This window comes from Leptodactylus fuscus, chromosome 5 (assembly GCF_031893055.1).
Source record: "Leptodactylus fuscus isolate aLepFus1 chromosome 5, aLepFus1.hap2, whole genome shotgun sequence".
NCBI lineage: Eukaryota > Metazoa > Chordata > Amphibia > Anura > Leptodactylidae > Leptodactylus > Leptodactylus fuscus.
This window is the reverse complement of record NC_134269.1, coordinates 130,034,710-130,061,978: the sequence shown is the minus strand read 5'-3', so window position 1 is coordinate 130,061,978 and position 27,269 is coordinate 130,034,710.

The window sequence follows — 27,269 nt, the reverse complement described above, 5'->3', positions numbered from 1 at the left end:
TTAGTACTTTGGTGTGGTGTTTGTTGTTTTATCAAGTAACCCAGAGTCCCGAACCCCTGTGTCCAGCACGAAGAAACCACCAGAGGATATTAAGTGAGTTTAACTTCCCAGAAATCCCTTTAAACACAGAATATTAGATTTAAATTAAGTTAAAACAAATTAATATTCCAAAAATTAAGCAACTTTTAAAAAATGGTGGCATTATCATATCAGCACCTAAATGCTTTAATAATTATCATTAATATGATACTGTGCATAAATTAAATCTGAAATAAAAACCCTATGACTCATAATCTGAAGTGCTATAGCTTCAAGGAATCATAACTGTAAATCTTAGTGCAGTTTTAAAGCTCTCCCTGTGACGACTTTAAATCTTTCATCTTACTGATATATGTTTTACAGTTTAATTATTAATATCAGGAGCCAGTTCATCAGTTTATAAAATATGGCCACATATGAGATATATGAAAAGTAAGATTTTATGCAAATGAAAATTAAATGCCCCTTAAGATTACAAAACTTCTTAAAGTGAAATACATACAGTAATGTGTAATATAAATTTACAGCCAACAAAACCCTATGAAAAACAAAAGGCACATTAACCCCTTAAAGAATTTTCCACTTTCATGCAAATATTTATTTATTGTATTAATGAAGTTTTACAACTTTGTGTTTCAATAGATAATTTCATGATATTTGTTCTCTGTCAAGTAAAAATTAAGTACTAACAATAACTGATTGACGTAAAAGGTAATGCATCTAGATAAAGGACATAAACAAATATATAAAGTGCACTAAAAATGTACTTTTATTAATCTATATTAAAAACTAGATACATACATACATACATACAGCCGTACTGAGAGCAGGATAATGAGCTCACTGCCTTAAGGTGCATTTACACAAACATACATATAACACACTAGGCCAGTATAAGCCATCTGACTCGTTCATCAGAGGCAATTGTACTTATATTTAGGCCAATCTGGAACTACCCAGATCCAGGGTAACGCCAGAACATAAAGAATGCACTATGTGTGTTAAGTGCTCGGTCAGCTGTGATGTCTGGCGGCTAGACATCACAGCCGGTCGCTCAACACACACACAGCATATTCTTTATGTTCTCTTTATGTTTTGGCGTTAGCGGTGGATCCGAGCAACTCCAGATCAATACATCAAGTATCAATATTAAATAAGGAAAGAAAGGGGCTACACTAGAAGAAAAGAATAAGAATGAGCCATAATTACCACCTCAATGTAAATATAAGCCAAGGCAGTGAAAAAAGAGAGAAACCCTATGAATTCTACCCCTGAGCTGGAGACTTCCTCATAGAATTGAATAGGATACCCACTGCAGTACAAATGAAACTTGTTAAAATCTGGGATATATAAGGCAGCAAGTAAATAATCAGATCTTGAAGCACATATTTGGAAAGATTGAACATTTTATTTATGAGATTAATACATTTTGTAATATACTTTATTAGTGGACTTTGGCTCCTTTCTGTTAAATTCTGCCCAGAAGGCTAACTTTTATCCATTATTTTTTTTTCCCCCTGTCTTCCTATTGTGATCAGAAATCCTCTCATTGCTTCTCACTGAAGTACAGGTGGGAGGGCTCCTGTATAGGCAGAAGAAAGGGGACTCAATTCAAACAGCTATATCTATGTTATAACCCTAGAACAGTGGTTTTGGTGTCATATGAAGATAAGACCAGAACCATTTATACAGCTACCATATCCTGTCTGTCTTTTCAACTGGTGATACAGATAGAACTGCTACAGCAATTGGTGGCATGTAATAACTGAGGATGTTATCTCTCATATGGCACCAAAAGGTATATAAGGTATTATAATGCTCAAGATATAACTGTTTGAAGTGACTCCTTCTTCAGCCTCAGCTTCTCTATATTATACAGGCAACAGTGAAAAGCAGTGAGAAGATTTCTGCTGCCAACAGAGAAATAGGGGAAATAGTGAATAAGGGACAAAGGTGGCTTTCGGTGCAGAATTTCAGAGAAAGGAGCCAAAATTTGTTAATAAATCATATTACCCAATTTATTATTATCTCAAATGCTGGCATAAAATTAAAAGGTGTTCAAAAGTCTAGATCCACTTTAAATCCCTTTATCAAATCTTAGTCTTGTATTCACTAAGTAATATACATTTAAGGTTTTGTCCCCTTTTATAAAACATAAACAACAAAAACTGAATGCATATTCATACAGATTAGAATCATACCCCATACATGTACAGAAATGTATCACTCCACTTATTAGCTGTGAACAGAAGTCTCAAAGGGAAAATACAATTAAAATGATTCACTGAAATGTTCATAGATACAATCACATTAGTAATGTCTATCATATTTCGAGGAGTGTTTCTGAAGAACCCTCGAGGCCTATGTATTAGCTTAGAGTTTTCAGCGACCCAACAGCTGACACAACATACCAAACAAAAGTACTTTTAGGCTAAAGCCTTACATAGCGATCCATAGCCAAAAAACATTAGTGGTAGAAACCCCAACATTTGAAAGTCTGCAGTGGCCTTCTGTCCCTATTATACCTATACGGGAAATTACAACATTTCTTCAGGTATACTTGACATACTCTGATTTTCGATTAGTGAGCGTTTTTGAAAATGCAGCTTTTTCTACTTTAGATTTTTTTTTCAACAATGTGTGGATGGGATTAGCCAGAATCCCATCCATTTTGCAGGTGCTGTAAAACGCAGAGTATTTTGCCACAGCACTTCTGCCACGGCCACAACACTGCATTTTCACAATATGGCATTTAGTCACTAGCACTGCTGTTAGAGTTCTAGTATTAAATTAAAGAGATTTTTGGGGTTTATAATTACTGCTGATTTTATGTTACTGACTTATCCTAAATCTAAGTAAGATGTGTGGCAGATGTGTAATAGGTCCTAAGTAGATCCATAATGCTTTAGTTCAAAATGACTTCTCCCCATGTAATTGTACAAGTTTTGTGATTGTCTGATTTGTCTGAGATTTAACACCAAGCAACCAAAGTCACCATGTAACCTTAACCTAAAAGATTATTTTGACTTGATTCACCTTTATTGAACATACCCATCTCCTGCACCTTGATTCTCTCTGTTCTTCAAATTGTTAACTTAGCCTTGCCTGTGTGATTGACAGCCTGTCTACCAATCAAGTCTAGGGCAGGTCCCAGGCTTCCTATATACAGGTCATTGCCCACACAGGTTTATTGGCTATTATGACTCTGTACTGTGATTTTGTCCTCGCTGGCTTCCTACTTGTCCTATTATTGTATTTCTGACCTCTGAAATTTGGCTTCCCTTGTGACTACTCTTTTGGATTATGATTTTGTACTGCTTTGTCTCTCTGGCTTTGATCCTTGACTTGTTGGCACCTCTTCTGAGTTGCTTGTCTTGTTCTGTGTGCCATGTATATCTATATTCTTTGTCGACCAGTTGTCCTGTGCTGCTTAGGGCAGTGGAGGCAAGTAGGCAGGGGCAGCTGGGGATTCAGCTTAGGGCTCATTGTCTGTTGTGCCCCTCCCCTAGCAACTCCCTTACATGGTCTTTGTTGATACAGTATGTCATATCTAATTTTCCAAAAATTGCTGTAGAACAGAGATGTAGCTTTAAAACAATAATAAATTAGTTGCCATTTTATAGTATATATAGGATATATGCAAAGTACAGGCATAAAATTAGAAAACAGGTGGTTTACCCCAGTGGAATTGAAGGATATGGATTTTATTGTGACTTGTAATTGCAGATGTCATCATATAAATTACTGTGATTAAATAATTTTAAATAACACACAATTCTAAATTCTAATCCTTGGCTGTTATTTGGTTTACAATTTAGTCACTGGAAAACACAAATCTATAATTATGATTTCAATTTTAATTTAAAGCAATGCAATATTTCTGTTTAACAGATTTATCATCAAAATTCTAAATATGTAAGGAATTTATGCTAGCAATTGAAAAATATAACAGACATATATTATGTTGACTTGTCATTTTGATTATATTTGTGATTATTATTATTATCACATTTAATTTTACATTTTTTTCCAGTTATTAAATTAAGTGCTACATTGTACATTATACACTGCCATTGTACATGGTCAGACCTTTTTAATCAAAACCCAGCTGTTAAAATCTAAATGAAATTATGAATCTTTTATTCTGAGGATATTATTAAATATACACTTAGCATCAGACAACATAATGGTTTTATTAAAGCATTGTGCTACATTGTTTTGATGTGTGTTAGCACAAAATTGCACAGACCTGCAATAGGACATTTTGACCTTGGATTCATCCTTGCACCCACTAAAATTGTCTATTTACTTATTCATTCATTTATTTATTTATTTACAAATCTATTATATCAGTTCATCATCTGGTTCGTCTCTCCATGCCACTTGGCATATTAACAGCCACTACACCCTGTGGTATGAATGTCTTAGAAATATTTTTCACTCGTTTTTTGCTAACAAGGGCAGGTGAAATGCGAGTACCTAACAGGTCTGTTTTGCCCACATAGTAGACATAGTCGCTATAGGCTGCATTGTTGCTGTGTTCTTACAAATGTAGCTTAAAGACACCAATGGTTAATCTCCTCCATGTTTTTTGGAAATAAATGTCATATACAATGTCATGGGATATGCTACATTTGAAAAAATATCTCCTGGCTACAAAAATTCAAAACAAAGTGCAAAAATAAAAAAATAAATAAAAATAACACAAAACATGATAAAAACCAAAATGCTAAATCTGTAGAGATGTTACTATATTACTGTAGATTTGTTTGGTCATATGTGTATTGCACTTTTGATTTAATAAACTTCTCCACAGGTTGTTTGAGTAAAAAAAGTTAGTTTTATTATTGCTCAAACTAATTCAGAAGTAGCAATGATTGCTGTTGCACTCTTAACTAGAGATGAGCGAGTAGTACTCGATCAAGTAGGTATTCGATCGAATACTACGGTATTCGAAATACTTGTACTCGATCGAGTACCACTCGCTATTTGAATGTAAAAGTTCGATGTAGAACCAGCATTGATTGGCCGAATGCTATACAGTTGGCCAATCAACGCTGGTTCTTCTCCTACCTTTAGAAGTCTTCTCCGGCAGCGTCCCCGCGGCATCTTCCAGCTCTTCATTCACTCTGCCAGGCATCGGGCCTGGGCAGAGCCGACTGCACATGCCCGCTTGTAGTGCGGACATGCACAGTTGGCTCTGCCGAAGCCCGATGCCTGGCAGAGTGAATTCAGAGCCGGAAGATGCCGCGGGGACGCTGCCGGAGAAGACTTCTCGAAGGATCCAGCCCAACCCTCACTCGTGGACTTTGTAAGCATAATTTGATCGAACGTTGCCTACCCCTGAAACGAGCATTACCCCCCCATAGACTATAATAGGGTTCAATATTCGATTTGAGTAGTCGAATATTGAGGGACTACTCGAAACAAATATCGAATCTCGAACATTTTACTGTTCGCTCATCTCTACTCTTAACTCTCCCTTTCCAATAGTCAAAATAGCTGTGGTAACAAACTGTTGCTAAAGGATTCATACAAAGTTAAAAAAAAAAATAGAGCTGAATGTAGTTTTCTGGGGGGGTTTTTTAACTTTTTTTGCCATATTTGCTTGTACAAGAATTCTTAATTGAATAGCGGTCTATGAATTACATATGTGTTATTATTGCAGGAGCCCACCCAAGGCTTTAAGGCATGGCATAATACCCTCTTCAGCATCGAAATTACAAAACCCAAAAAGAAAGTCTTGAAATTTTGAAGTTATACAATTGATAAACGTTTTAATAATATACAAATCATCTTCAAAACATCTTCATTTTTTTCAGTCTTGAGTATGAGTGCACCACAATCAGAAATATCCATACTTACATGTCTTGGTATGCTATCATTGAGGATTTCAGTGGTTGTCTGATGTCAGCTAATGTTACACCATTGTTATGTTATGATAGAGTTCCAGGAGCAAATATCAGAAAATAAAAAGATCTGTCTCATAACAGAGAGCAGTAAAACTAGATTAAATCTTATACACTTCTTTGAGATAGGCCCATATACCCAAGTACCTTAACCAGCTCCAGATATAAGGCTAGGTGCACTTTGCTGAATTTGGGGTACGAGTTATCACCAGAAACCACCTGACAAATAAACACTCTGCTAAAGTCAGAGGCAGAATCAGGAAACGAATAACCAGAAACAAACCAAGTCTGAATAAAACAATCCGATAAACACGATCTGGGTTCAGAGCCTGAGAACTAGAACACTAAATTAGCAGGCAACTGACTCAGGAGGAAAGGGTTTCTTATATGTCTCCTCAGCTACTAATTAGACAATGCCAGAGAACCTCAGAAATCGCAGAAGCTTCTCAGGTCAGCATGATAACCTTAAAGGAATAGCATCTTCATTGAAATTCTTATAAGCCATGCTGAATGCATTTGGGCAGGCAAATCATCATGACTGACTATGGCAGCTCCCTTTGCAAATGCTGACCAATGATATCCCAGATGTGCTCAATGGAGGCTGAATCTGGATATTCTGCAGGCCATGATAGCACATCTATACAACACAGGCTGCTCACAGCAGCATGAGCAATATCTGGCCCAACGTTGTCCTGCTACAAAACAGGCTACTGTTACACTTTGAAGAAATGGCTGTACTACTGGTCTGTGGCCAAATCTATATAACGCCAAGTTGATAGTTTACATGAAATTAAAAAAGTAGAAATACTGGATATAACAATCTAACGTGCCCAAAATAACCATGAAAAAAGAAGGATAGGTGAGTATACTATCAAAAGGACGTCTAAAACTAAATTTTATTAGATACGAATTAAAATACTAAGCTCACAAAACAATAAGAACCAAGACTATCTCCATAGTTTATAGGTTAGGGAGGAAGCCTATCAATTTAACAATTTAAACCAGAGGCTGGTGGCATTTACAAAGCCTCTCAACTAATGTACTGTAAACCAACTGAAAATATCTACTAATGTCCAGAAGCTGTACTGTATGGTATCACCAATACTCATGGAACACTATTCATCACAGCTTAGTTTGATAGATAGTATGTACAGACAGGAACCTAATCCTCCCTTTAACCTAATATACTGCAAAGCTAGTGGCTATATGAAAAAGGCTATATCTAGCTTAACCGGTTAAGGACCGCTGGCCGTAAATTTACGGCCAGCAGTCCTGGTCTCTAAGACCAGCCGATTGTAAATTTACGGCCGGTCTTCAGAGACTCACTAGGCAGGGGGTGGGGCGGGGGGAGGGCAGGGGTTAGGTGTTACTAACACCTAACCACCCCCTCAACAACATTCAGTCGGACTCAGTTCCGACTGAACGTTTTAACCCTTTCGATCGTGCCGTGAAACATCACGGCGCGATCGAAAGGGATCCGCCGCATATTGAAGCTGATCGGCACCCCCCGCGGCGAGATCGGGGGGTGCCGATGTCAGTAAAAGGTAGTCTGGGGTCTGGCCAGTGACCCCAGACTACCGGAGCCCCCACATACCTGGTTGATCCTGCCGACCGATGGAGGAAGTGAGCGATGTGTCTCACTTCCTCTGCTGCTTGCAGGACACGAGCAGGCTCATGTCCTGCTCGTGTCCTGCAAGCTACTATACAAAATCAGTTGATGCTTTCATGAAAGCATCAACTGATTCAAGTGTCCTAAAAGGACACATGAAAAAGTTAAAAAAAAAAAAGTTAAAAAAAAGTAAAGTGTATGAAAAAAGTAATAAAGTTATAAAGCCCAAAAATCCCTTTTTCTCTATACAAAATGAACTATATAAAAAAGTACTAAAAATTAATAAAAACAATGCATATTTGGTATTGCCGCGTCCGTAACAACCTGTACAATAAAACTGAAATAATATTTAATGTATACGGTGTACATCTGAAAAAAACCCCGGAAAAAACCCGCCAGAAGTAGTGATTTTTCACCATATCACCTTACAAAATATGCTATAAAAAGTGATAAAAAAATCATATGCACCCCACAACAGTACAATAAAAAGCGCAGGTTGTCCCGCAAAAAATAAGCCCTCAACCAACACTGTCAACCGAAAAATAAAAATGTTACGCCTCTCATAAGATGGCGATGCAAAAATCACTGATTTATGTCCCCAAATGTGTTTTTGTTCTGCAGAATTAGTATCGCATAAAAAAATAGTATAAATGAGGTATCGCCGTAACCGTACCGACCCGCAGAATAAAGGGAACATGTTACTTTTACTGTGCGCTGCATGGCGAAAAATTTAAAGGGTACAACTCAATGCCAGGATTTTATTTTTTTTTTAAATCCAGCAAGAAAGAGTTAATAAAATGTATTCAGTATGTTGTAGGCACCCAAAAATGGTGTCATTACAAAATATATCACATCCCGCAAACAACAAGCCCTTATATGGCCGCGTCACCAAAAGAATAAAGAAAATATAGCATCTACCAATGTGAAGACAAAAAAAACCAAAATCGCCAAATTATTAGAATACAACTGGCGGCGTCAGGAAGGGAATGTATAAGCTGTGTCAGTGTACTTCAGGAGACACCCCAGATTTACAGTTTACAAGGGAAAGACACCAGAAGTGACCCCCAAAATGAGCCCCAGAGTGACTCCCCCAATCATAGGAGCTACTGGGACATAGTAGGGAATTTGGTGTCTGCAATGTACTCCGCACCGCTTACACATTCCCTCTTCGCCATCCGCTGTGCAGTCATGTCCGGGATACTAATACTCACTACACCCCCTGAGAAATTCTTTGAGGGGTGCAGTTTTCAAAATGGGGTCACTCCTTTGGGGAATCCACTTTTCTGGTACCTTACAGGCTCTACAAACATGGCATGGCGTCCAGATACCAAACATCTGAATCTGTACTCCAAAAGCCACATCGCGCTCCTTCCCTTCTGCGCCCTGCTGTGCGCCCAAACTGCAGTTTATGCCACATGTATGACACATGTATGACACTGGTGTACCCGGGATAACGGACGTAATGTCATATGTGGGTATAAACTGATATTAGGGCACAGCCGGACACAGAAGGGAAGAAGGGTTATTGGGTTTTTGGAGCGCAGACGGTTTGGTTTTTGGATGCCATGACACTTTTGCAGAGACCCTAAACTTGCCCCTACAAAATGGGGTTTACAGTTACCTCCAGGTCTCTCCAAAAGGAACATGGCCCCCAGAAAGTCCCTCTAAATCTGTACCCCAAAAGCTAAAAAGCGCAGTGCTCCTTCCCTTCTGAGCCCTCCTGTGTGCCCAAGCAGCAGTTTACACCCACATATATATATATTTTTTGCCCCTCGGGATGGCCCCTTAATAGTTTTAGGAGTGCAGGTCTCTGACAACACAAAGTGGGTGCAATGTATGGGGCACCGAAATGGCATATTTCTTTCAAAATTTAAATTTTCATTTTGGACATTCATTTTTTGGAAGCATTTTAGGCACAAAATGATAATACCCCTTGATTCATTCCTTGACAGGTGTAGTTTCTAAAATGGGGTCACAATGGGGGGTTTCCATTGTATTGATACTTTAGGGGCTCAGCAAATGCGACATGGCACCTGAAAACTATTCCAGCCACATCTGCCCTCCAAAATCCAAATCGCTCTCTTTCCATTCTGAGCCCCACCATGTACCCATACAGCAGATTATGGCCACATATGGGGTATTGCCGTGTTCAGGAGAAATTTTGTAACAAACTGTGGGGGGCTTTTAATTCTTTAACTACTTGCAAAATTAAAAATATGGCGCTAAATGGACGATTCATTGGGAAAAAAAAGTAATTTTTCATTTTTACATCCCAATGTTAATAAAATCTGTGAAACAGCTGTGAGGCCAAAATGCTCAGTATACCCCTAGATAAATTCTATGAGTGGTGTAGTTTCCAAAATGGGGTCACTTTTAGGGGGTTTCCACTGTATTGGTACTTTAGGGGCTCTGCAAATGCGACATGGGACTTGAAAAATATTCCAGCAAAATCTGTCCTTCAAAAGCCAAATAGCTCTCTTTCCATTCTGAGCCCCACCATGTTCCCATACAGCAGATTATTACCACATATGGGGCATTTCTGTGTTCAGGAGAAATTGTTTAACAAACTTTATGGAGCTTTTTCCCCTTTATCCTCTTGTGAAAATGAAAAATTTGGGGCTAAATTGACAGTTTATTGGAAAAAAAGTAATTTTTCATTTTCATGCCCCAATGTTAATAAAATCTGTGAAACAGCTGTAGGGTCAAAATGCTCACTCTACCCTTTAATATGTTCTGTGGGGGGTGTAGTTTCCAAAATGGGGTCACTTTTAGGGGGTTTCCACTGTATTGGTACTCTAGGGGCTCTGCAAATGAGACATGGCACCTAAAATTATTCCAGCAAAATCTGCCATCCAAAAGCCAAATAGCGCTCTTTCCATTCCAAGCCCCGCCATGTACCCATACAGCAGAATATGGCCACACATGGGGTATTGCCGTGTTCAGGAGAAATTGTGTAACAAACTGTGGGGGGCTTTTAGTCCTTTATCCCCTTGTGAAAATTAAAACTTTGGGGATAAAGTGACATTTTAGTAATTTTTCATTTACACATCCCAATGTTAGTAAAATCTGTGAAACAACTGTAGGGTCAAAATGCTGACTATACCCCTTGATGAATTCTGTGAGGGGTGTAGATTCTAAAATGGGGTCACTTTTGGGGGGTTTCCATTGTTTTGGTACTCTAGGGGCTCTGCAAATGAGGCATGGTGCCTGAAAATTATTCCAGCAAAATCTGCTGTTCACACACCCAGTGTCGCTCCTTCCCTTCCATGCACTGCTGTGTACCCAAAAATCAGTTTACGCCCACATGTGGGGTATTTCTGTGCACGGGAGAAATTGCATAACAAAATGTGAGATGCATTTTCTCCTTTAACCCTTTGTGAATGTGTTAATTTTAGGTCTAAATGAATGTATTAATGAAAAAAAATAAAATGTCTAAATTTCACTGCCATATTATTTTTATTCTTATGAAAAACTTAAAGGGTTAACAAACATCCCAAATGCTGTTTTGAATAATTTGAGGAGTGTAGTTTTGAAAATGGGGTGATTTATGGGGGTTTCTATTATACAGGCCTTTATAATTCCTTACAGAACTGAAGCGGTCCCTAAAAAATTGGTTTGGGGAATTTTCTTGCAAATCTAGAAAATCGCTGTTACACTTGTAAGCCTTGTAACGTCCAAAATAAATTAAAAGACAATCAAAAGATGATGCCGATATAAAGCAGAGATATGGGAGATAATATTTATTTATGTATTTGGGTGGTATGACTATCTGCATGAAAAGCAGAGAATTTCACATTTTGAAAATTGCAATTTTTTCCAAATTTCCATCAAATTTCCTAGTTTTTTTTATAAATAAATACACAAATATTGATTAATATTTACCACTAACATGAAGTATAATGTGTTACGAAAAAAAACAGTCTCAAAACCACTTGTGTAAGTTAAACCGTCTCAAAGTTATTGCCATTTAAAGTGACACATGTCAGTTTTGAAAAAAAAGGCCTGGTCTTTAACATACTTTTGGGCCTGGTCCTTAACCGGTTAAACAGCCCTAGCTAAGACTGCCTGGCAGTGAAGATCTAATGGCTATTAGTGCCGTGGGGAGCCGGAGGGCTAGGAATTTAAGCATTTTGAACTAATTTATCTATAAGTATTTAGGTTAACTGCTTTGACCCTATACCTACTAGTACCTTGCAATGTGTCAGGCAACTGAATATCCCGTTTTAGGCAAATTCCTAGCTATTGCAGTCATGGGCAGTCCTGGGCAGATAGGGTTAATAGCCATTAGATCTTCACTGCCAGGCAGTCTTAGCTAGGGCTGTTTAAGCTAGATATAGCCTTTTTATAATATATAATATAAAATCATGGTTGTTGAAATGAGACAATAAAAATGAAAATGTATTTAAGGCTAGGGCTCTGGGTTAGTTTCGCTTCTATCTCCACATCTACTCATTTCTAAAAGGACTGGGGAAGATGCCCTTTTTACACTTGATAAAGAGCCTTGCGTACCTCGACTTATCAATAAAGAACAATTCTAATTCACCATATTGGATAAGCGCTTATCACTTGCCAGTTCTTTTTGGATTTAGCGAGTCCATTTGTATCCCATGAACAGACGCCCTTGAGACAGAGATCTGGCTGCTGTCCTATCATCGGATTGACTCTTACATGGTGTTTGGTTGTTGTGACTGTGTCACGACCAAAGAAGGTGAATAAGCAATTTATTGTCCTTATTCTCTCATCTATACAGTATAACACAAGGTCTGGCTCAGTGCTTTCCCCTTTCCTTTATAGATAGCCTCCAAATCTGCTAGGGCTCTGGGTTAGTCTTGCTTCTATTTCCGGATCTACTGAGTTCTAAAAGTACTAGGGCAGACTCCTGGTCTTCTCCTTTCCTAAACTCACTAAGTGGGATGTACTAAATCTGTTCTCATCAATCACAGTGGTACTCCTTTTAGGGGAACAATTGTATTGTGTACACATTGCATATACGTTGTATACAGTAAAAGCAGATCATAAAGTACATGTAACAACTATGAACATTTTGTAGTGCTCCCAGTTTCAGGATACATCATTTGATAACTTAGGGGGAGGGGCAAGCAACGAACCATACTGTAATCAGTTTATATTGTATTTTATAATTGTAAGAAACTGACAACTCTCCAATCCATCTGTACAATGACTTTTTCCTCTTCTCTTCCATAGCACATCAGGTCTACTACCGTTTCCTCAAGCATCTGTACAGCAAACAGAAAAATATAAATAATCAGCATTTCATGGCAGAAGTGACTTTAATATTTTACAGTACAACGGCAAATATATTCATTTTTACATTCTATTAGAATCTTTGTTAAGATGTATATACATTAAAACTGAGCAGTTATGCTTCTTGGCTCCTTATGAATTAATAAACAAGTGAATAATTTATCTGGCCTGAAGCAATATGCAATTTCAATCCTTATTTAGGTAAAAACTCACTATTTTAGAATGATTTAAATATGCTGAGAATGTGACTGGAAGACACAGAAGAGCTGCTGGCTGCGGATTGGCTGCGACTATTCATATTGACACTCCTTGCTAAATATTATTTTAATTGTGAATCCGATACAAATATGCCATAAGGAGTAGGTGTAGTAACCGTGCTTAGGTTTGTGTATAAAAACAGACAGGGAATGGGATGTTCTGAATATGGCAAAGCCTTTATGTTTTTCTTGACCCACGTTGTAAAAGTCGCTTGATTTTTGATGACTTGAGTAATGTGAGATAGACTAGTTGCTGAGGCCTCATTGACAGACAATCCTAACAGACTGGAGCCGTCAAACAGTATAATCCTAGCAACCATCATGACTAAAATGCCACAGCTGTTCAGCTCAAAGACTGACTGACGCTGTAATGACATCGCTTTGAGGTGAAGAGGCAGCTTGACAGCACCAGTGTCAGCCTACACTATATTATTTATATAATTCTTTTTAAAAATTTCAGCTGAAAACCAGTTTTAACATGTCTGATATCCTTCCAAAATACATACATTTTTCTAAATCATATTGTCTAGTCAGACACATTCCGAAATAACATTCTGAATACTTTTTGGAAGGAATAAGTAGTGATAAATAGTACACAGTGCAAATTTCTCATTCACCAGCTCTGCCCTAACTACATTCTCTAAATAAATAGTCTATAATACAAATTATAGCCCTTTACAGCATATAGGCTGCATTCACACGGAGTAACGCCAGCGTGTATCACAGCCGTATACGCCGGCGTTACAGCAGGGCTGCCGTACACTTCCCATTCATTTCTATGGGAGCCGGCATGCGAGCGCTCCCCATAGAAATGAATGGGCTGCTTCTTTCACTGCAAGCAGTCCCATTGAAGTGAATGGGAAGTGCCGGCTTGTACGGCACGGCATGAGCAGAGCTTACCGTATACGCCGGCACATCCCATTCACTTCAATGGGACTGCTCGCAGTGAAAGAAGCAGCCCATTCATTTCTATGGGGAGCGCTCGCATGCCGGCTCCCATAGAAATGAATGGGAAGTGTACGGCAGCCCTGCTGTAACGCCGGCGTGTACGGCTGTGATACACGCTGGCGTTACTCCGTGTGAATGCAGCCATACACTGTATACTGTATAGTATAATAGAGGGTGTTAATAGAAGCACCATATAATGTCCACATCATCTTTTCTATTTTTGCCTTGGTAACATTTAAAGTCTGCCTCTACTTTCAGAATTGTTTTAAAGGGATTCTACCATTAAAACCTCTGTTTATGTGGCTAAGACGTCAGAATAGCCTTTAGAAAGGCTATTCGTCTCTTACCTTTAGATGGGATCTCCGCTGCGCTGTTTCTTAGAAATACCGGATTTTACCGGTATGTAAAATAGTTCTCTGGCAGCGATGGGGGAGGGCCCCAGCGGTGAAAATGCAATGGGGGTGTCCCCACTGCAGCTCGAGAACACGATCCTGCGACGCCTCTATCTTCTGCTGGATCCTCCCCTTCTCTGTCATCTTCGTCCTGCGTCACCTCTGACGCCTGCGCAGTTGGCTCTGCATACTATATACTATACTATACTATATACTATTTTTTATGTTTTGATACCTTTTAATAAATTTAAAATTTTGCAAAACAGAAAAAAATTTGTGTCGCTATATTGCGACACCTGCTAATTTTTATATTTATGTGTATAGAGCTGGGTAAGGGCTAGTTCATACGGAGTTAACGCGCACGCATTCTGGCACTTATATAGGTTTCAGAATGTGAGCACTCAAAACAGATCACATTCATTTCAATGTGTCGTTACGGCTGTATAACGCGTGTAATTTTGCAGCTTCTACATCTGTTACTCTCCCCCCCCAGTCTCTAGTTTAATCACTCTTCCAACCATCTAGCCATCCTCTCCCCTAGCACAGCTGCACCCTCCCCATTGAGATGCAGCCCATCCCTAGCATAGAACCTGTAGCCCACAGCAAAGTCGGCCCAGTTCTCCAGGAACCCAAACCCCTCCTTCCTACACCAACTCTTGAGCCACTTGAGGCAAAGTGTTGGAAAATTTTTTTTGCTTTTTTCCCCCCGCTATGCCATTCACCGTATGGAATAAATATTTTTTTATTTCAATAATTTGGACATTTTTGAGCACAGGGATACCTAAAGTGTTTATGTTTATTTTTGTGTGACTTAGCTATAGGGGGTGATTACAATTTTTGAGTTTTGTGTGTTTATTTTACTTTTATTTTCCTGACCCCTAGGGACCTTGAACCTTAGGGGGTCTGATCGTTCATACTATGATGCCTCTTGACTAGTGCCGCACCTCCCATGAGGCGACCTGAAGCGAGCGCTTCAGGCAGCACTATGCCAGGGCCTCAGGGAGGGCGGCATTTTTGCTAACCTAAGCCAGTCCAGGACAAGCTGTCCTGGACTGGCTTAGCACGGAGCGGTGGTTTGGGGAGGCCGCTGGAGCAGCGTAGCTCCAGCAGCCTCCCCTCACGCTCAGGCAGAGAGCAGGCAGTCTCCGGGCCTACTCTCTGCCGGCGAACGGGGCTAAGCCCCGCCCCCTTCCTCCCGGCGGGGGTGTGTGTGTGTGTGTGTGTGTGTCGCTTTCTGCAGTTAGCCTCGGGCGGCGAAAGGAGCAGGCTCACCCCTGCTCTTGACGTCTATTACACCTTGCCTATTGACATCAGAACAGTTCTAATGCCTGTCCTATAACTGCCTAGTGCACATTGCCCTTAGTTCCCGTACTGCTCATAAAGGAGCTCAGCAACTAATCCAGTAAACCTGTCCTTCATTGAGCTCTGCATAGTGTGAACATGGCGAAAACAGCCAGTCATCATATGGAGGGCTGCAGGAGTATATTCTTTATACTGTTAACCCCTAGCATGCTACACAGGACTTTTCAGTACATTTGGTAGGAATAGTAGCATTAGGGGTAGGAACAAGCAATTACATGAAATGTTATAGTCCCAGACAATTGTACTTTATGTGCCCATTTCACTGATAGCTTTGAATTCTAATGCCTATTGTCCTGCTCACTGTACTGTGTGAAATGCTAGAGGTTAATAGAGTCTATGCTGTATACTGTAGATACAATATCAGCAAGTGCTTGCCAGAGCGCGACCTGGTAGGAACCTGCAGAAGAATGACGGAAAGTCCATTGTGTGTCTTAGAATCACAGAGACTGTTTGTTGGTAATTAAAGTAGTAGACAAAGTTGTCCAGTATAACAAGATCAATTAATTTGTGAAAAAATTGTTTAATGGTAGGTGCTCTCTAAGCACAATGACAATAATTTCCTACATCAATAGCACATACAAGTTTCAGACATAATAAGGCAGATGTATTAAAACTATTATTTTGAACACTATGTTAATAGTGGGCTCAACAGGTGCAAGGCACGTCTGATTTATCAAGAGACATTTGCGTTTTTCCATTGTCACATACCAGGACCTATAGCTTTTTTATTTTTCAGTGTAACTGTATGAGGGCTTGTTTTTTTGTGGGACATGCAGTGTCTAATGGTACTATTTTGAGATAGATTTAACTTCTCTTAACTCTTTCTGGGAAGGAATAGAAAAAAATAGTAATTTTGCCTTTTGTCTTCTTATGCTATAAATCTTGCATCATTCACCATGTGGCTTAAATAAACTTATGCAAATTAAGAACTCTTTTTGAAATAAATATATATATATATATATATATATATATATATTTCATCAACACTTTCCAAGACCCATAACGTACTTATTTTGTCAATGGAATTGTGTGAGGGATTTTTTATCAGGAAGACCTGATATTTTTATTTTATTTTTAGGGAAAAAAAACAACTTTGATCACTTTTTATAATGTTTTATAATATTTTTGTGACAGTCAAAAAACACTTTTTTTTACAAGTTTCACCAAGCGGGTGAAATAACTTTAGAGTTTTATTGCTCGGGTCATTACAGAAGCGGCAATACGTTATGATTTTTTAAAATGCTTTTTTTAGTCCCTCTGAGAGACTTTAACTTACATTGTAAACTCTGCTCATATGCAGTATTATAGAACCAATATGGCCACAAATGGAGGGTCATTTCATCTGCCCATCAGTGGCCATATTGGAACTATATATATGTGTGAGTGGTTCATGACTCTAAATAAACTTTCATATTTGAAATATAGGCATCCATTAATTATATTTATCTTGTATTGTATGCTTAAATATTTGATGGCTTTGATACCATATCTTTAATTACTCTTTAATTATTCTCACAAAGCTTTGGCCACCTAAAGCAACCTATCTTCATAAAGTTAACTACAGAAGGCACATTTTGAGCATTGAGATAGATAGAAATGGTTATGCTTCAAATTTGCTGTCCAAATCAACATTACAGAATAAGATATTTTTTCAAGTCCTTATGCATGTGGTCCATATGGCTGACATATAGTTCTGGCACAGAAACTATAGGCCCATATGGCACAAGGTTTTTTCACCCTGTCAGTAGTGAATCTGTGAAAACTACCATCTGTTAATGATCCTACTAAATGTATCAAGCCTGTAGCTTTAAAAGTACATTCTGACTGATACAATTATACAGTTGCCTAAAGTAACTTCTACATTCACGTTGTTTTACAAAGTCATTAATTACAATCTGAAAGATCATCAATTTCATTATTACTTGGGCACATAGTGGAAACATAAGGCTTAATTAAGTCTTATACTGAAATGCAGACAAATGTTCTGTGGAATGCACAAAAAATCCTTTGGGTAATAGTAAAGTGTATTTATTGTTTTTATTTTATTTCAAGAGGTCCGAAATCTTACCTTAATTAATTTAATAAATATTTTTATGGGAATTATAGCTATTTTTATACAGAGCTCCAAATCCCTTGCTTCCTCTTACCAGAGTCATAGAGTTAAATGATGATATTAGGGAGATCTTACTGAAGACAGTTACAGCTTTCATTAAAATGAATTATACATCCATCCTTAGCAAGCTGCTAAGGTCCTCTGGAGGATATTACAGATACCTAGAATGTTATCCTTTAGATAGTTGTCACATAACGAGACTGATATTTTCTAGACATAGTGCCCCTCTTTTACGTGGGCTCGATCTGGTACTGTAGCTTAGCTCAATTTATTTAACCTCTTCCCGCCACAGGCATTTTTCAATTTTAGTTTTTGACTCCCCCCCCCCCCCCCTTCCAAATCTCATAACTTTTTTATTTCTCTGCTCTCAGAGCCATATGAGATCTTAGTGGTAGCAAGACAAAGAAAAAATTGTCCCGTGAACATTAATTATTCTGTACAATGTACTGGGAAGCTGAGAAAAAATTCAGATTATGGTGGATTTGAAGAAAAAGTGTATTTGTGCAACTTTCTTACAGACTTTGTTTTTATGACATAATGTACAGTGGAGACCCAAAGTTAATGAGTGGACTCTGATCTTGGGCATTGTTGAGTCTGCCAGTCCGTGAGTGGGCCAGTCTGTGACCCCCTTCCAAATTCACTCCCAAGATCGCGGGAGCCCACCTGTTCCAAACCTGTCATAGGAATATTACTATTGAGGCTGGTCTATGACTGTCTTCAATATTAATGTTGATAATCTCCCATAGTGTTACATCTTTGCCTGTCCGGGCTTTGGCGTCAACATCCGGTCACATACTGCGGCGCAGGAGACGCGTTCGGCTGTGATTTCCTCTTGTGGGTTCATTTTTCATGGTATGAACACTGTTCTATTCCTTTACCTTGATAATTAATTTTCCACCACACCCATTCTCTTCACCTTCATTTCCCTCTGCTCCTCTAATAGTTAATTTTAGTCTTGCCCTGTGACTGACAGCTGGCCTTCCTATCAAGTCCAGGGCGGGTTATTCCTCCCTATTTATTCTTGGCTCACATTCACATTGGTGCTTGCTATTGCCTTGTGCATGCTGGCTTTTCTCTCGCTGTTTATTCTTGTATTCTGATTCTTTTTTTTTTTTTCTTTTTTTTTAAATGTAGATTGTGATCCCCATATAGGGATCACAATGTACTTTTTTTTTTCTATCTGTATGTCTTTGTAGAATGGGAGGAAATCCATGCAAACACGGGGATAACATACAAACTCCTTGAAGATGTTGTTCCTGGCAGGATTCGAACCCAGGACTATAGCACTGCAAGGCTGCAGTGCTAACCACTGAGCCACCGTGTTGCCCCTTGTATTCTGATTCTTGACCTCTGGCTTTCCCTATTGACTACTCTCTTGGATATCGATTTTGAAACTGCATCGCTCGACTGTTACTGACACCTGGCTAGCTGACCTCCCTTGTTGTTGTTTCTCTTGTCTGCGTTTTTTGTGTCTCACGTATTTAGGAAGGGCCTGTCGTCCAGTCGTCATTTATTATATAGGATAGGACCAGCAAGCAGGAAGGAACATTGGAGGGGGGGGGGGGGGGGTTTCAGACCAGGGCTCACTGTCTCTTGTGCCTCTCCCTCCAGGGTTCATCTACAGCACTGGGAAATTACTGTTTGGCACTTCTCTAACAAATAGACTGTAGTTTATTGGATGATTCCAGGTTCAAGCCCCCTGGGGGAGAAGGGTTAATTTAAATAAAAAGCGATCAAATTTGTGATTGTTGTTCATGGAAAAAATTAAGGCCTTCCCAGAAAATAAGCCCTTTTTAGGAGAAAAAATAATATATAAGACCCTGTCTTATTTTCAAAGAAACATGATAGCAATCATCATTTTTTTTTTACTAATATATCTAAAAATAAATACATGTATAACTAATCCATAAAAACTTCAAGACTAGATACAAGACAGCCATAGTCATAAATTACTTTATCCTTACAATGTATACACTATATATGAACAGCTAATGTTTACTGAATTCATCTATATTAATAGGATTTCATTGGGACTTCTCATACAGTTAGGTTAAAAAATAATTGGACAGTGACAAAATCTTCATGATTTGGCTTTTGCATTCAACCACATTGGATTTGAAATGAGACAACTGAGATGCAGTTTAAGTATTTACTTTTAGGTTTAATGCAAGGGTTGAAATATCCCGTGAAACATTTAGGATTTGTGACTATTTTTCTATAAAGCCTCCTCAATTTTAGGGTCTCAAAAGTGATTGGACAAATTAACATTACCTTAAATAAAATGTTCACTTTTAATACTTTGTAGAGAATGCTGTGCAGGATTAGAGATGAGCGAAAACCGTTCGATCGAATAGGTATTTGATCGAATATCAAGCCGTTCGAGGTATTCATTCCCAATCGAATACCACGCGGCATACGCAGTAAAAATTCATATCCCCTCCCACCTTCCCTGGCGCGTTTTTTGCACCAATAACTGTGCATGGGAGGTGGGACAGGAACTACGACAACGGAGACATCGAAAAAAAATTAAAAAAAAACATTAGCTGCCGAAAACATGTGACCTCCCATTCATAAGAACGACCGCCGCCATATTCGTCAGATTTGCGGTCAGAGATAGGGAGAGAAACATATCTTCTGAGGGCTAGATAGGCATTAGCTTCAGATAGGCAAGGAAAAAACCAAAGAACAACAGCTCTTCTCAGAGCTATACACTACAGGGACAGGAGTCTAGCTTTCCACTGACAGTGGAAAACAGGGATAAAGAACAGTTACTTGTTGCTATATACATGCAAACCAGATTTTGTTAGGGGTGTCCTCACACAAAATAGCAGGAATCCACAGCAGTTACTTCTGGCTATATACGTTCCAACCAGCTTTTATTAGGGGTGTCCCCCCCAGAAAATAGCAGGAATACACAGCAGTGATGGTGACCATCTTGGGTGACTACAACTACATTAATGTTCATGTTGGCTCAAGTCAAGAGTCTGGGGTTATCTTCCATTGGACATGGTCTGTTCTGTAGCCCAGCCATAAACTCGGGGCCCCGTCTTTAGTGGAGCCCTCTCCTGCATTATTGTCAACAGCACCAGTTATTTGGGGGGGACATGAATATTGGGATGACCCTGACACTGTCCTCCTATGTTGTTTTCGATGTGGAGGACTCTGAGCTATTCACTCCAGACATCATATGTGGAAACTCTGTTCTGGATCTCTCTCAGGCCTTACAACAGTGGTCCCAGATGATTGCTTATTTTTCAACTGAGAAAGTCAGTGGTGCATTCAGGGTTGAGACCCTAGAGAAAGACCAGCGATAACACAAGGTTGTATGCCTCCCAATACCAGGCGATGAGAGATATACAGCATCACTTAGAGGATCTTGATAGCAGAGGTTCCCACAATAACATTAGAATCAAAGACTTGTGAGAAACGCCTCCATGCCATCCTGGAGGCAATCTATAACCTCCTTTTGCAAGAACCTCCTATGCACAAGATTAAATTGGATGGAGCCCATTGAGCCCTGCGCCCTAAAAGTTTGGGCCCAACTCTGAGAGAGGGCATATGATGCATTCATGACTTTATTCAAAGAAGCTATACTGCCTAAGGCAAAACATCTGAAAGACTTCAATTTTGATGGGGCCAAGATTAAGCTTTACCAGGATCTCTTATGCGGGATATTACCGAAGCGGCAACACCACCTCTTACTGTCGCTCTACCTGGATAAAGCAGCTGTCTACATGGACGGCTGGGAGTTTAACCCGATGTGACTAACTCTTTGTCCATCCCATCAGCTCCAATCTGAAATGCATCTTTAATGTTAAGAAGCACTGAAACAACTTCTGTAAAGCTAATGCCCTGTTCATATCAACGTTTGGATTCCGTCTGGGGGAGTCCGCATGGGGACCCCCCCGAACAGAATACCAAACGCAAGTGCAAAGTGCTGTGCTGTAAAAGTGCATGGACCCCATAGACTATATTGGGGTCCGTGTGCTTACCGGAAGATGTCCGCAGGGATTGTGCGGACAGGAAAGAAGTTCCCAATCTACTCTCCAGTCCGTATGACTCATGCAAGCAGCACACGGCAAGCACACAGACCCCATTATAGTCTATGTGGTCCATGCTCTTTTGCAGCACAACGCTTGCAATTGTGTTTGTATTCCATTCGGGGGGTCTCCATGCAGACTCTCCCCGGATGGAGTACAAAAGCAGATGTGAACCAACTCATACTCATTTGATATTGAAATGAGTGTTAAATGATGAATAATATCAGTTTACAAGATGCCTCTTTTTGAAAAAGGGGATTGTATAGTATGTCATCCATTGCTATAGCACAACTGTAGGACTTTCACATACCTATTTAGGAAATCTGTAGTTATAGTGGTGAAGATTTATGTCAGTCTTTATATTTCCTGTACTAGCAGGGGTGTTCCTCATTTATAACAAGGCTTGCGCCTTCTCATAAACTAGGCGCACTCTTTGTCGGTCCGTGTACCTGCACTGAATGTAAACCATACTGTAGCAGAAAAATGGAGTATAAAGCGTCATCAATCTCCCGCATTACATTTACACTCATCCAATCTTTTTCAAGACCACAATCAAATACTGCAAAAACACTAATACAAATTTTCTGTTACATGGGTCTACTTATATATAATCATAATATTTAAATTTTGTTTCCCATTATGTGTTTAACTATGCATGAAATTTATGACAATTATACGTGCTATATATTTCTCCTAATACAAGAATGCATGTTTCATTATAAAAAAAAAAAAAATCCTTCAATTAATATAAGCTCATAATTAGGATTCTCTAAAAACCTCACAGCACATATATTGTGTGAGGCAAATATCACTTCTTACGTCTGAATCTGATGGATTAAACTAATTACAAACATAATTAGTTTCAGTTTTGCATATGTTAAGCATAACTTTATAGTTTAATTAGGGCTGTAGCATCCCATTTATATAAATCGGTTTAGAAAAATTTATATAAGTCAATTTTCAGAATTTGCTGTGTAAGATAGAAATAACATCTGTTAAAAAGAATAGAAATTGATATTACTTAACTTTTTTTTTTAACTAATTTACCTGCATATCTATGTGTATTGTGGGATTTACAAAACAGCATTTTATTGTAACATGAAAATCTGTGATTGAAGATGGAAAATATTTTCCTATTGTAGTTTAACAAAAATCCCTCATATATATTCAGTAATATTTGTGAACAAAACCATTACAGAATAATTATATCAGTAATAAAACAGCAGGAGGAAAAGTGAATTTGCGCCCTACGCATAGCACACAGTAAATTAATTCCATGCTAATGTAGATTGGTGTTTTTCTGTAGACACCATAAAAAGTCTTCCGTTATGATCATGATCATTTAATAGCACACTGTTTGTAGCCTGTAGCTTTCTATAAATCTGGGTGGAGTTTGGAATCGCAAGTTCTGTAAATGGAAGTCATAGACTTCTTTCAACCACAAATTTTTGGAGCTTTTTTGATTTGTAAAAAAACATCATAATTTTCATGAGCTTTTGGGTGTCTTTTTGGTACACAGACATTTCTCTCCTGATGTTATTCTTTTTTAATAATTATAGAGAAGCTATGTGCAACTTAGACAGTTTTTTTCTTTTAGACACTAATATATTTGACCCACTCCACTGCATACTGTCAGTATGTACAGATGTGGTTGACAAAGAGGGAAGGTAACGTCAAATAGCTGTATCTCCAGTTTTATATCACCTAGAAAGCGTTCCTTAGCTTTCATATGGTACAAAGAACTCAGTTATAGCAATTAAAAAGAAGACATCAGTAGTTACAAGCTTTTATTTAAAGAGAACCTTTCATGTACTCAGGCACATGTGGTTTTATATACCGCTAGAAAGCCGACAGTGCATTTCCAACTAGACTTTCAGGAACGCCCTTCTGATGAAGAGCTATCAGTAATTGCACCAATATCTCTTCCCTCGGGGCACATAACGGGAAAGTGCGCTGAATTCAGTGCAGTGTTGGCTTTCTAGCAGCAAATAGAACCACATGTGCCTGAGGACATGAAACGTCCTATTTAAACCAATGAAATACTGACTTTTTCCCATCTGTTTTTGTTTTCTGATTGTAGAATTTTTTTAATTATTTCCTCTGCACATGGTTAGAGGGGCTACCATCTTGCATGAGGTTCTCCTGTGCTTTAACAGAATTTGATATGTCTACCAATAAATATTTCGACACCTTTGGTAGAATAGAAAAATGACACTTATTAATATTCATTAGTTGGTAGATCCCAGCAGATGCTTCCTTATGGATGGTATTGATCGGCACAATACTCCTGGATGCCTGTTGAAACTCCTGGTGTATGTGAGCCATCGGTTGGGTGAGGTTTCTCTGGCCAGCACTCTTCAGTCTCTATCTCCCACTTTCGGGGGTCTGCCAACTCGGGGCACATTCCAACAATCGACATTCACCTTCCACTTTGTAATCATGTAGGCCACTGTCGATTTTGGGTAATTCAGTTCGCTTGCTATTGCTTGCTATGTGGTACCTCACAATTACCCCTTTCTCAAAATCAGACAACTCTGCACTTTGTGGCATCTTGCATGCGACTAATACCAATGCTGTTTCCTATTTAATGTAGAAGATGTGACATACATCACGAACGACGATATCTTCATTTGCATGGGTGTCCATGGGTAGACAGTGTATTAAGTGTCGGTGCCAGTGATAGGATTCTTCAATCTGTAGTACCATAAATGAAAAAGATCACACACTCCAAGTTCATGCAATAGATATAGTGCTCATTTATTACAGCAATCATATCCAAATTGGTAATTAATAGAGATGAGCGAACAGTGTTCTATCGAACTCATGTTCGATCGGATATTAGGCTGTTCGGCATGTTCGAATCGAATCGAACACCGCGTGGTAAAGTGCGCCATTACTCGATTCCCCTCCCACCTTCCCTGGCGCCTTTTTTGCTCCAATAACAGCGCAGGGTAGGTGGGACAGGAACTACGACACCGGTGACGTTGAGAAAAGTAGGCAAAACCCATTGGCTGCCGAAAACATGTGACCTCTAATTTAAAAGAACAGCGCCGCCCAGGTTCGCGTCATTCTGAGCTTGCAATTCACCGAGGACGGAGGTTTCCGTCCAGCTAGCTAGGGCTTAGATTCTGGGTAGGCAGGGACAGGCTAGGATAGGAAGGAGAAGACAACCAACAGCTCTTATAAGAGCTAAATTCCAGGGAGAAGCTTGTCAGTGTAACGTGGCACTGACGGGCTCAATCGCCGCAACCCAGCTTTCCCAGGATCCTGAATGGAATACACTGTCAGTGTATTCCCGTATACCCGATATATACCCCGATACCCGTTCCAACGGTGTGCCCCCCCACCTTCACCCCAGAAATACCCTGCAAGTCCCCTAGCAATAGAATTGGGGCTATATACACCCACAATTTTTACTACTGGTATACAGTGCCATTGTCTGACTGGGAATTCAAAGAATATATTGGGAATACAAATACCCTCATTTCTTGCTACTGCCATATAGTGCCAGTGTCTGACTGGGAATTCAAAGAATATATTGGGGTTACGTGCACCCACAATTTTTACTACTGGTATACAGTGCCATTGTCTGACTGGGAATTCAAAGAATATATTGGGAATACAAATACCCTCATTTCTTGCTACTGCCATATAGTGCCAGTGTCTGACTGGGAATTCAAAGAATATATTGGGGTTACGTGCACCCACAATTTTTACTACTGGTATACAGTGCCATTGTCTGACTGGGAATTCAAAGAATATATTGGGAATACAAATACCCTCATTTCTTGCTACTGCCATATAGTGCCAGTGTCTGACTGGGAATTCAAAGAATATATTGGGGTTACGTGCACCCACAATTTTTACTACTGGTATACAGTGCCATTGTCTGACTGGGAATTCAAAGAATATATTGGGAATACAAATACCCTCATTTCTTGCTACTGCCATATAGTGCCAGTGTCTGACTGGGAATTCAAAGAATATATTGGGGTTACGTGCACCCACAATTTTTACTACTGGTATACAGTGCCATTGTCTGACTGGGAATTCAAAGAATATATTGGGAATACAAATACCCTCATTTCTTGCTACTGCCATATAGTGCCAGTGTCTGACTGGGAATTCAAAGAATATATTGGGGTTACGTGCACCCACAATTTTTACTACTGGTATACAGTGCCATTGTCTGACTGGGAATTCAAAGAATATATTGGGGTTATAAATACCCTCATTTCTTGCTACTGCCATATAGTGCCAGTTTCTGACTGGTAATTCAAAGAATATATTGGGGTTACGTGCACCCACAATTTTTACTACTGGTATACAGTGCCATTGTCTGACTGGGAATTCAAAGAATATATTGGGGTTATAAATACCCTCATTTCTTGCTACTGCCATATAGTGCCAGTGTCTGACTGGGAATTCAAAGAATATATTGGGGTTACGTGCACCCACAATTTTTACTACTGGTATACAGTGCCATTGTCTGACTGGGAATTCAAAGAATATATTGGGAATACAAATACCCTCATTTCTTGCTACTGCCATATAGTGCCAGTGCCTGACTGGGAATTCAAAGAATATATTGGGGTTACGTGCACCCACAATTTTTACTACTGGTATACAGTGCCATTGTCTGACTGGGAATTCAAAGAATATATTGGGAATACAAATACCCTCATTTCTTGCTACTGCCATATAGTGCCAGTGTCTGACTGGGAATTCAAAGAATATATTGGGAATACAAATACCCTCATTTCTTGCTACTGCCATATAGTGCCAGTTTCTGACTGGTAATTCAAAGAATATATTGGGGTTACGTGCACCCACAATTTTTACTACTGGTATACAGTGCCATTGTCTGACTGGGAATTCAAAGAATATATTGGGGTTATAAATACCCTCATTTCTTGCTACTGCCATATAGTGCCAGTTTCTGACTGGTAATTCAAAGAATATATTGTGGTTACGTGCACCCACAATTTTTACTACTGGTATACAGTGCCATTGTCTGACTGGGAATTCAAAGAATATATTGGGAATACAAATACCCTCATTTCTTGCTACTGCCATATAGTGCCAGTGTCTGACTGGGAATTCAAAGAATATATTGGGGTTACGTGCACCCACAATTTTTACTACTGGTATACAGTGCCATTGTCTGACTGGGAATTCAAAGAATATATTGGGAATACAAATACCCTCATTTCTTGCTACTGCCATATAGTGCCAGTGTCTGACTGGGAATTCAAAGAATATATTGGGGTTACGTGCACCCACAATTTTTACTACTGGTATACAGTGCCATTGTCTGACTGGGAATTCAAAGAAT